Raw genomic sequence first — 12,362 nt, 5'->3', positions numbered from 1 at the left:
AGCAGACGTGGCAGTCATTATTCTCTTGATTGGCTTCAGATTTTCACCAGCTTTGATTCGAAGAATAATTTTTTACTACGATAAATGGAAGTGCTTGTGACCATTTTGTGTAGTTCACTTGAAGTGTGCATTCGGCTTCTGCAGCAACTTTTGCACCTGTGTAGGTAGACAACTTCACTTTTGTTTTAGTTAGCTGTTTTTTTTACTTATCTTACAATGAAAGCTTATGGTAATGGTACTTGCTTGTGCACCTGTGTCAAGCTTGAAATTCACCATCCTGTTGGGAGTCATGCAGTATAGAAGGGGCCCTTCAGCCCATCAACTTTGCACCAACGAAACTACACTAAATCTACACTAATCCCACTTTCCAGGGCTTGGCCCATAGCCTTGAATGTTATGACGTTTCAAGTGCTCATCCACATACTTTTTAAAGGTTATGAAGTTTCCCACCTCTCCTACCCTCCTAGGCTGTGCACTCCAAACTCCTACCACCCTCTGAGTGAAAAAGCTTTTCGCAAATTTCCTCTAAATCTCCTGCCCACACATTAAAATTATGCCCCTTTGTTATTGACCCTTCAACTATGAGGAGCAGCTGCTTCTATGTTAAATTTTTGACAATTTTTAAACCCACCTTCCATTTGTCTATAGAATTTGCTGTTACTGAACCAAAGGTTCAGTTTCAGTGTCTGTGACATCAGTTGCACTCGAGTGCACTTTCTTTGAGTTACACATCTTCGCAGAGTGATTTCGTTTATCACAGTTCTTGGACTGCTTTCCGTAGGCTGGACAACTATGTACATAATGGTCTGTTCCACATCAACTCCATTTAAATGTTTTAATCTCAGACGAGTGATTGTTCAAGCTCTCCAAATTCACAGGATTTAGCTCGTCTTCTCAACTCCGTTACGTACTGCCGTGCATGCACACAAAAAAATTGTATCTTTCACATCTGATGTTTTTCTTAGGACTGCAGTAAGCTTTAAATTTTTCCATTACTTCTTTCAAGTAATTTCATTTTCTATTACTTTCAAATGTGAATGTGTTATAAACTTCTAGGGCTTCTTCCCAACGACATGAAGAAAGGAAAAAAACTGTACCTGCGAGTGTTTCATATTACTGCCTGTCGCTGTGAGGTACAGGTCGAAGCGCTGCTAGAATCTCCTCCAGTTGTCGGCAAGATTACCCTCCAAACTGAGCTCTGTCTGTCTTTTCAGAGCGTCCATTTTGTCTTTAGTTCACTTCCAACACCATGGGGCGATTTTCCCAAAAGAAAACTACATGCCCGACGGGCGTAAAAACGGGAGATTTTCCCATCTGTTTTTTGGGCTAAGTTAGTTGTTTGAATTTCCAGCACTCCATGCTTCACAGAGTCTGCCTGGGGCGGGGGATTGCGGCCCGGTAGGGAGATTGGCACATGCGCACTGCCCCCCAAACTGCCAGCCTCCCATTAGCTTCCAGAACACCCCCAATAGCCGGCCCCGACACCTCCTCCCCAATGACCAGCCCTGATCGCACCCCCCCAGCCCCGCCCACCATGGCCAGCCCTGATCATCCCCCTCTCACCCCACTGATCACAGAGCAGCGGTTCTCCCCACCTCCCCCGCCACTGCCCCCGCCTCCTGCCCCCGCCCCCGATCGGTCTGCCTGCAGACTGGATCCGCCCTGAGCTTTAATCCCCACTGATGGGAACATCCCCCGGCAGAGTCAGAAACATGAGCAAGCCCAGACAATGTCGTCACGGGCTCACTAATGCGATTCAAATGTCAATTTCAATTGGGTAATCAGCTTCGCACCGTATCCTGGCGCGAGACTGATTGTGCCATACAAAACAGTCTTGGAAAGTCGTGACCGGCATCTTCTCGCCGGTTTTTCCCATCACACTGCGCTACTCGAGCAGCATTGCGGGCCGGGTAAATTACACCCCCCGTCTTGTTTTTATGATGCAGGATGACCGACATCATTGCTGTAAACGAACTAATTTTCAAGACATGAACACACAACTGCAAAGCATCTGAAGCCTTGTTACAACTTTTCTTACCTGTACTTTCTGACTTTCAAACCCCAGGTCAGGGAACCCTGTGAAGCAGAGTGTACCATATTGTACCTAATATTAGAGTCCACGACAACAATCACTCAATTATCATGACAGTTACCTTCTCAAAAATTTGCGAGGTTTGTTCAACATTTGCAGTTCCATGCTGGCCCTTCCTGATCAGATCGATATTTGTCCAGATGTTCTGTCATCTTACCCCATTAACAGATGGGGATGGCACAGCGGTTAGCATTGTTGCTTCACAGAGCCAAGGACCCGGGTTCAATTCCGGCCTCCACACTCTGTGTGGAGTTTGCACATTCTCCTCGTGTCTGTGTGGGTTTCCTCCGGGTGCTCCAGTTTCCTCCCACAGTCCAAAGATGTGCAGATTAGGTGGATTGGCCATGCTAAATTGACACTCAGTGTCAGGGGGACTAGCAGGGTAAATACGTGGGGTTACGGGAATAGGTCCTGGGTGGGATTGTGGTCGGTGCAGACTCGACTGTCAGGATTCTGTTCATTCTATTTTAGTAGCTTCTCTAAAACAGCGTTAGGCTGATGACCTATAATTTCCTAGTTTAACTCTCCTAAATAATGGAGTGAAATTGGAAGTTTTCCAATCTAAGGGGTCAGTTCATGAATCAAGATGGTTTTGGACTATCGTGAGCCATGACTAATGTATCAACAATTATGCCACCTCTTCAAATCTTAATAGCAATCTATGGTTGGGAGACAAATTCACCGAAATACAGACTTGACCACAGTAAAAAATCTTTCAATTCCTTTTTGAACAATTGGAGCATACAATAGCTTGTATATTAATTGTATTTAACTGTATACATTAACTGGGGAATTCATTTGTGCCTCTATAGAAAGAAACAGACTGAAACTGTGGTTTTTGGCTGAGGAGGTAACTGTATAACGTTTATCTCTGTAAATTAATGCTTGTAAAAGATTGGCTTCAGTTCTATCCTTCACCTGGTCTTCTGGATTATAACTTGTTCTATTGGTCAATAAGTGGGAAAAATACCTCTTGACATCTAAACTACTTCTTACCCAAATAATATTTATGTGATCTGGTCCTCCAAAGTCTACCAACCTCAAATTATTGTTCATATGGGCCAAGACTAATGCTGTCATTATTTTAAAGATCTCCTCAAAGTTCATGCTTTCTAAAATTAAAAGCTCTCTACCTTTACTCTGATAAGGTCCTTTAAATTACATGTTAATCTCGCTATATCTTTTATAATGTTATTTTACCTACCATTTGAAAATATGAATTACCGTTCTTTCATTGTCACTAGATCCAAATCCTCGAAACTTCCTGTTCCTACTTAATAGCACCGAGGAGTCCCTTTACTACAGGGACTGCAACAGTTCAGGAAGAAAACCCATCACCACTTTCTCAGAACGAGGGATGGCAGTAAATGACACCTTTGATATCGGCCATGCCATATTCTAAAGTTGGGCCAAATAGCCTGTTTCGGTGTTGTAATTTATATGTGATTACATTAAGTCTTTGTGATTATGCAACAAGAATTAGAAATAGAAGTTATCTTCCTGTGGTCAATTTATAAGTTAATTTAAAACTGCTTCTTAATCAGCACATAATTGTAAATGTTTACCAGGCTAGTGCTTTGCTGTTAAAAAGCAACGTTAAGAGTAACAACTGTAATATTCATAGAAGTTCACTCTAAAAGTGCATATTTCTAGCAAAGTATAAAAGCAGACCATTACAGATTTTTCTACAATACGTTTTCCTGAGAAATTAAATTCAAGCATAAAATAATTCAACTTTCATTTCTTACAAGTGGATTTTATACAGATGTATCAGACAGTGGACACTTTCATTAAAAGCAATATTTCATTGAAAGTACATTTGTTTTTAATAATATGCTTCAGCATCTCCTTCACATTATGGGGGCAATCACTGCTCCTTTCTCCGGAATGCAATTTTTAAGCTACCTGTAAATGGGAAAACAGCATGCCCAATAATTTGAAGTCGAAGTATGTTCAAATATGAAAATAGGAATGGTGCGCTGCTGCAAGACTCTGGTTGCAAATTTTAACTTAAGTTGGGAGTATGCTCTGACAATGCTCTCCCTATTTACATCATGCAATGCAGACTAACCAAAAACGTATTGGTAACACCTACACAAAAGGGACCAAATATTATTTTTATTTTACTACTGTGGAGCCAGGAACATCAGGACCCAGCCTGAAACGAACGGGATAGCTTTCAAAGACCCCAGTAATTCCGCACATGAGTGTCGTTTGAACAAATGTTGCACACCATGTGCCACCGACCGTTCCAGCTCTGAAAGGAGACAGTGCAACACCTGTGCCACTTGTTGCAGGATCTGGTACCTTGGGGCAGGGTGGACATCCACTCTCGGTGGCTGTCAAATTGACAGCCGCTTTAAACTGTTGTGCCACGGGCTCCTTCCAGACTCCCAGCGGAGTTGTATGTAGCATTTCACCATCAGCTCTCCATACCTGTGTCAATGAGGTCATGAATGCCCTTATGCCCGGGTTGGCCAATATGTCAAATTTCACCTGGATCAGGCTCAGCGGGAACCCTGGGCTGCAGGATTCGTGGCCATTGCAGGTATGCCCAATATGCAGGGGGCTATAGACTGCACCCACGTTGCCCTCAAGGCCCTGGTCAGGAATCCACGACGATTCATCAACAGAAAGGGGTTCCACTCCCTAAGTTGGTTTGTGACGAGATGAAATCACGCACGTCTGCACGAAAAACCCCGGCAGCGTGCATGACAGTTTTATTCTGAGGAGCTCAGACATACTGGAGGCCTTTGAGAAGGAGCCCAGGGTGCAGGGATGGCTCATGGGTGACATTGGTAACCCGCTTTGGACTTGACTGATGACTGGTGCGGAGGCCTGAGACTGAGGTGGACACTTGCTGTAATGAGGCCCATGTTGTCACCCGCTCTATAATAGAGGTGCATCGCGCTCCTGAAAATGCGGTTCCAGTGCCTGGACCACTCTGGCGGGGCCCTACAATACAGCGCCCCCCTGATTTCTTCCACCATCGTGGTGGTGTGCTGTGTCCTTCACAACCTGGCGCAGCAGAGAGTTGACTTATTGGAAGAAGAAGACGTGGAGGCTGACCCGCCGGGCGTCGCTGGGGAGGAGGCTGCCCAGCAGGAAGAGGAGGAGGAAGAGGAGGAGGAAGAGGAGGAGGACCACACCGAGTAACATCACCCAGACGCTGGAGGGCTGGCAGCAAGATTCAGACATGCGAGGGCGATGAGGGAGGACCTGATCACCAGGTGCTTCGCTTACAAGGGGCCTGTGTTTCTGCTCGTGGGTTCCATTCTGCCCCCACCCCCAAATCCTACTGTTTCCTGAAACATTGTAACACCAGAGTGGTGAGCCTGGGTATGCTGTGTTAGCAAGTTTCTTTGGCAGGCAGGAGGTTGACATCAACTCGCTCAGCACCATGATGATGATGCCCTGGTGCAAATTAGTCTGACTCCTACCTGAGCTCCATATGCATGCTGGCACCTGGGCCCACGTCTGTGTAGTGAGTAAGGGATCAGTGAACCCCCATACAGGAGTCTCGGGGCGGGTGGAGTGGGGGAGGGGAGGGAATCGCTCGTGGGTTCTGGGGAACCAATGGCTTCATTTTCTCAGTGACACAGCATTGAGGGGCCTCCCCAGTTGACATCAACATGAAGGATCCCACCGGCGACTGTCAGGGTAACTGCATCCCCATTCAAAGCAAATCTGAGACAAATTAGTCACAGGTGGGTGGTGAAAAAACATTTATTGTTTACAATAAGTGTCTAAATAAAAAGTGCCAACAGAAAAACATGTGAACAGAAAACTGTAAGGTACTTAAAAATCTATGTAACCAGTGCAGCTCTTCACCTGTGCCATCTCAGTGCAACTACAACTTCCTAACCTTACGTGGCTTACCACGATGTATTTGTGTCTCCCCAGAATGTACATCCGAAGTGGAGGGGGCCAGCTGCCTACCTTGCCCCATGGCCTGTGATGTGCTTGGTGGGCATCCTCTGGAGGGCCTGGACCTTGAAGGCCTGGCCGGCTTCCAGGTGTCTGGGATGTACCCGTGACACCCTCTTCATCCCGCTGCCCCTGAGATGCCCCGGTGTCAGGAAGGGGGGAGTCAGAAGGTGCAGCCACAGCCTCGTGGCTGGAAGGCTCCGGAATAGGCTCCAGCCCTTCCTCCTCCCTTGGGGTTCCTGTGGGCCCCTGGGTCACTCCATGGGATAATGGTGCTTCTGCAGTGAGCTCCAGAAGCTCTGGCGTCACTTGGCCCTACCAGACCTGGAGTCCACCTACGTTCTGCCCATGGTGGTCGAGCTCTCTGTGATGGCCACCTGAGTCGAGGGCCCACCTGTCAATGGCTGCAGCAAGTGCCCTCTGAGAGTGGGCCATGCTCTGCAGTCCCTCAACCATGACCCTCTGTGACTGGGCCACATTCTCAAGGGCTGCTGCCATTGCCCTCTGTGTCTCAGTGCTGTCCCGCTGGGTCTTGTGCAAGCTCTCGAACCTCTCAGCCATGGGCCGCAGAACCTCGAGAAGCCTATTGAATCCCTCAGCTGTGGCCCTCTGGGAATCTGTTCTAACTCGGCCATCACTTGGAGCCTGCCACTCATGGTGAGGAATCCCTGCCCTTGGCTTTCCACCGCAGATGCCACCCTTGCAGCGTTGGCCTGGGGACCACGCAAGACAGGCAATAGCTGGTCCGTCTGAAAGCTTTGAGATTCCTCCCAACAGCCTCGCAGTCCATCCAGTGTGGCTGTCAGCGCCTCCTGCATTCCCTGGCTCTGTTGCTGCATCTCCAGCAGCTGAGAGAGAAGCCTGGGGCCAGCTGAGTCCTCACTTCCAGCAGGCCCCCACATGCCAGAGGTCTTGAACGTTCCCTCTTTCACCCGATTTACCTTATCAGATGTGTCGTGCTCACCAGAGAGTGACCCAGAAACTTCAACACTAACTGGACCCACCGATGTGAGAGTATCTGGAATCGTGAGTTGTGAAGTGGAAGCTACACCAAAAAGGTGCCACCCTCGGAGGTCCCTTCACCCGCTTCCTCCAAGGAGTCTTTGGAGCTGTCAGTCTCAGGATGGGCTGGAGCTGTAGTAGGGGCCTCAATTCCAGATGGCTCTGCAGCATCCGGATCTGCTCCTGCAATACTGTACACAAGGTAAGTGCAAGGGAAGGAGAGGAATCCGGGATTCAAAAAACTTGATTCACATTTCTCCATTGAACGGAGAACAAAGCATAAAGAAAATTACAGCACAGAAACAAGCCCTTTGGCCCTCCAAGCCTGCAGCGACCATGTTGCCATCTGAATTGTAACTCCCAACACTTCCGGGGACCATATGCCTCTATACCCATCCCATTCAAGTATTTGTCAAACTTTTTTCAAAATTTCTTAAAGGTCACGATCATATCTGCTTCCACGACCTCTCCCGGCAGCGAGTCCCAGGCACCCACCTCCCTCTGTGTAAATAAAAATACTTCATGCAGCTCCTTTAAATCTTGCCCCTTGCACCCAAAACCTATGCCCCCTATAATTGACTTAAATTGAATGGAAGATTGGCAGGTGTTCACTTCTCGACTCCAGCCCGTCCATGCTGACACTGGCAACTCGGATGTCCTCCTCTCTGGATAGCACCAGCACGCACTCCTCGAAGGAAGGAGGTGAGGACCCGGAGATCAGGATCACCACTCCCTGTCCGCCCTTTCATGAGTGTTATGGGCATTCTTCTCCTGTGGAGATAGGAGCCATGAAATAAATGATGGTGTGACTCCTGCAGAGTATCAAGTGGTGGTCCTCAGAGGGCAAGCGCAGTGGTACTCTTAGGAGTGGGGGGGAGGGAGGAGATGCTTTGGGGTCAGGGGCTGGAAGCATGCAGGGTGCTGGGGATAGGAGGATCTGGGGGCGATTTGGGGAAAGATGTTAGATGGGGTTAACCACTCACCCTTGCTGCCCGGATGAGGTCATTGACCTTTTTGTGACACTGCTTCGCAGTTCTGGGGACCAGTGCCATGGCACTGAGGCAGAAACTGCCTCCCAGGCTGCTTTCCCGTCAGCTCCCCTGGGTTTGCGTCCTGCTGGGGGGAAGAGTGCGCCCTGCCTTGCCACTGCAGCATTCAGCAACCTGCTGAGGTCGCCCTCAGTGAATCTGGGCGCTGACTTTGCCACTTGTTCCTGCACTGTCTGCCTGCCTGTCCATCCTTGGGGTTTTTTGGAGCCTTGTTAGGGCAGATCAGCTGCAGACAGTTTGGGAGAGTATTCCAGCAAGTTAAATTCAGTTTGCTTGTTCGCTTGATGGGAAAGCAAGTGAGCACTTGCAGGTGTGCTGATGTGCGTGTTGGTCTGTGCCTCTATGATGAGAGGGAGGTGGCATACAGTGATCGGAGTCATGGGGATCATGGGGAGATGGGGGCCTTGTGCAGGAGGGTCCAAGGTAGGAGGGGGGGGGGGGGAGGAGTCGCTGCCACTCTGTCTGCGATCACTGGGGGGATGGGCGTGATCTGTCTGGGTGGCGGGCAGTAAGGGGGTCAGTAATGTTGGGGGGGGTTCCAATGTCCGTGAGGGCCGGGGGAGGCATTATCCGGCCCGGGAGGGATCTGGCAGGGGAGCAGCATTATTTGTTTTTTGTGCGTGCGCAGTTGGAGACTCTGATTGAAGCTGCAGGGTTTTGGGCATGTTAATCCCTGCCCACAGGCTTCTGCAACGAGGATTGGACGCGAACAACGAGCTCAAAAGACAGATCTGAAATTCTCCATGTTTCAAGTCCGCCCAGCACTTGCACAAAAAATGGTAAAATACCGCCCAATATTTATCAGACTCTACTATTGTACTTAATTAAATTATAAAACTATCACTCTTTTTACAGGACTCTTCAGTAAATAGTCTTAAATCTCTGAGTAAACAGTGTGCTGCACCCTATCCAAAGATCCCTATTACTACATTTAAACTATTTGTCTGAAAAGACTGGTAATACCTGTTCAATAAGGCTGTTCCTCGGTCTTTTTGGCTGATGTTTCAGGATCTGCAGTTTGTCCATTTGGGCTTCCCCTCTCGTCTAGGGCTGGTTCTGGACTTCGGGTCATCTCACCGGGTGATCTGGTGGGTCTGGTCAGTCCGATGGTACGTGTCACGAGATACAAGGAGCTGGAGATGCTGTGCTGCTTGGCTGTCAGTCGAAGGTGCTCTCTGGAGATGCTGTTGAAGAAAGTGCAAAAGGTGGAGGGAGAACTGGGGCTCCAGGTTGTTCCTGACGGGGTGATTTTACCCGTTGTGCCCGTTTTTGGACGCGGTACAGTGGGGGGTAAAGTGATTAGTGCGATTGCCACCAGTTTGCGCGCCCGGTGCCATTTTACGAGCGCCGGATTTCCGGCGCGGTCAACCTCTCGCCAGAAATGGAGGAGAAGCAAGTTAATGTATTTAAATTTATTTAAATGCTGTTCAACATCTGCTTAGCGAGTCCAGTGCTCAATCGTCCGGGTTCTACTGCCATTATGACCTCGCCAGGAAAGGTTCGTGTCGGCGAGGAATAGACATGCTCCCCATGAAAGGGGAGCAGTCAACTTCGCCTCGCCATTGGAACTGGAGGCCACAGAGCTCCCCAGGGAGGCCAAGGGCAAGGGATGTGCCCCTTGAGCAGTGCCACCCTGGCACCTGGGCAATGCCAATCTGGCAAAGTGAATAAGAATAAGGAACCTTGGTTCTCGAGGGATATTGGAACTCTGATAAAGAAGAGAGAGATGTATGACATGTAAAGGCAATAGGGAGCAAATAAGATGCTTGAGGAGTATAAAAAGGGCAAGAAACTACTTAAAAAAGAAATCAGGAGGACTAAAAGAAGACATGAGGTTGTTTTGGCAGATAAGGTGAAGGATAATCCTGAGAGCTTCTACAGGTATTTTAAGAGCAAAAGGATAGTAAGGGATAAAATTGGTGCTCTTGAAGATCAGAGTGGTCGGCTATGTATGGAACCAAAAGAAATGGGGGAGATATTAAATGGGTTTTTTGCATCTGTATTTACTAAGGAAACTGGCATGGAATCTACGGAAATAAGGCAAACAAGTCATGGAACCTATACAGATTAAAGGGGAGGAGTTCGACAGGAGCAAAGAAGAGAGGAGCGATTTGTGTGTTCAGCTAAAGGGGTAAGAAATTGATTATTTTTACTGACTTTTTCGCGGGGTTTGTCGTTTTAGGAGTTTAGATTTGAAAAGCGGAAGTAGGCTGCCCGCGGGGCGACCTGGGAAGGAATTTAGTTTTTTTTTAAGCGTGCAGGAGGTTTAAAAAGCAAGCTGCAGTATACAGTGGGCAACGTTGAGAGCGGGCAGTGGAGTGAGAAGGGAGCAGAGTGAGAGCTGAAAGGCTTTGGCTCAGCGGGCTTCAGCGTAAACAGGCAGAGGCAGGGTAGGTCCCCCCCTGCAACGTTTAACTCTTATTTCTTCCCCTGCGGATTCTGAGGAAAAAGGGAAATATGAATGTGAAGCCAGCTTGCTGTGCTCAGTGCCGGATGTGGGAGGTCGTGGAGTCGCCTAACCTCCCAGAGGTACATATCTGCGCGAGGTGTATTGAGCTGTGGCTCCTAAGGGACCGAGTTAGGGAACTGGAGCTGCAGCTCGAGGACATTCATCTGGTCATGGAAAACAAGGAGGTGATAGATAGGAGTTATATACAGGTGGTAACACCGGGGCCACAAGGATCAGGCGAGTGGGTCACAGTTAGGAAAGAGAAGAGTCAGGTGGATCAGAGTACCCCAGTGGTTGTGCCCCTTAAGAATAAGTACTCTTGTTTGAGTACTGTTGGGGGCGACAGCCCACTTGGGAGAAGCAGCAGTGGTCGTGCCTCCTGTGCGGAGTCCAGCCCTGTAGCAAAAAAAGGAAAGGAAAGGAGTCGGAAGGCGAGTGGGGACTCCACAGTGAGGGGGTCAGACAGGCGTTTCTGTGGAAGAAGTCGAGAAACGCAGATGATGGTTTGCCTCCCTGGAGCCGGGATCAAGGATGTTTCCGACAGGGTTCAAGAAATCCTTAAGTGGGAGGGAGAGGAGCCAGAGGTTGTGGTGCATACTGGTACTGCCGACATAGGCAGGAAAGGGGAAGGGGTTATGAAAAGAGAATATCGGGAGTTAGGTGGGAAGTTAAGTAAACGGAACACGAAGGTCGTAATCTCAGGATTGCTACCTGTGCCACGAGACAGTGAGGGAAGGAACGGAATAAGGTGGAAGATGAATGAGTGGCTGAGGGATTGGAGCAGGGGGCAGGGATTCAGGTTCCTGGATCATTGGGACCTCTTGAGGGGCAGGTGCGACCTGTACAAAACGGACGGGTTTCACTTCAATCCCAGGGGGACCAATATTCTGGCGGGAAGGTTTGCTAAGGTTACTGGGGACGGTTTAAACTAGAATGGTTGGGGGGTGGGAATCAAAATGTGGTGACTGGGAGAGAGGAGGTTAGAGTAAAAGTAAGAGGGGCTGGTCGGCAGTGTGAGAGGGAGGATAGGCAGGTGAAGGGGAAGGGGAGCTCTCAGACCGAAGGGTTGACGTGTGTTTATTTTAACACAAGGAGTATAGTGAACAAAATGGATGAACTCAGAGCGTGGATCGCTGCTTGGAAGTGTGATGTGGTGGCCATTACAGAGACTTGGTTATCTCAGGGTCAGGACTGGGTACTTCAAGTGCCGGGTTTCAGATGTTTCAGGAGGGACAGGGAAGGATGCAAAAAAGGTGGGGGAGTGGCAATGTTGATCAGGGATAGTGTCACAGCTGTAGAAAAGATGGATGCCACGGAAGGACTGTCTACGGAATCTCTGTGAGTGGAGGTTAGGAACAGGAAGGGGTCGGTAACTTTACTGGGTGTTTTCTATAGGCCGCCCAATAGTAGCAGAGATGTGGAGGAGCAGATTGGGAAGCAGATTCTGGAGAGATGTGATAATAACAGAGTGGTTGTGATGGGAGATTTTAATTTCCCAAATATCGATTGGAATATCCCTAGGGTAAGGGGTTTAGATGGAGAGGATTTTGTTAGGTGTGTTCAGGAGAGCTCCCTGACACTGTAAGTGGATAAGCCTACAAGAGGAGAGGCTGTGCTTGATTTGATATTAGGGAATGAACCTGGGCAGGTGTCAGATCTATCAGTGGGAGAGCATTTTGGGGATAGTGATCATAACTCTATCTCCTTTACACTCGCATTGGAGGGAGATAGGATCAGCCGAGCTAGGAAAGTGTTTATCTGGAGTAAGGGCAACTATGATGCGATTAGGCAGGAAATTAGAGGCATAAATTGGAAGGAGGTTTTCTCAGGGAAATGTACGGAA

At 48.5% G+C, this 12,362-nt stretch overlaps 1 long non-coding RNA gene across 1 annotated transcript in view; it reads left to right on the top strand.

The window, feature by feature from the left end:
* Positions 1-12,362, top strand: part of LOC144499586 (uncharacterized) — a 46,822-nt gene that overhangs the window by 24,105 nt on the left and 10,355 nt on the right. The window contains exon 2 of the long non-coding RNA XR_013498868.1: positions 10,082-10,201. This is a non-coding gene — a long non-coding RNA (uncharacterized LOC144499586). The remainder of the gene's footprint in view (positions 1-10,081; positions 10,202-12,362) is intronic.

This window comes from Mustelus asterias, chromosome 10 (assembly GCF_964213995.1).
Source record: "Mustelus asterias chromosome 10, sMusAst1.hap1.1, whole genome shotgun sequence".
Lineage (NCBI taxonomy): Eukaryota > Metazoa > Chordata > Chondrichthyes > Carcharhiniformes > Triakidae > Mustelus > Mustelus asterias.
The sequence above is the reverse complement of the archived record's forward strand: the minus strand, read 5'-3'. Positions and strand labels throughout refer to the sequence as shown.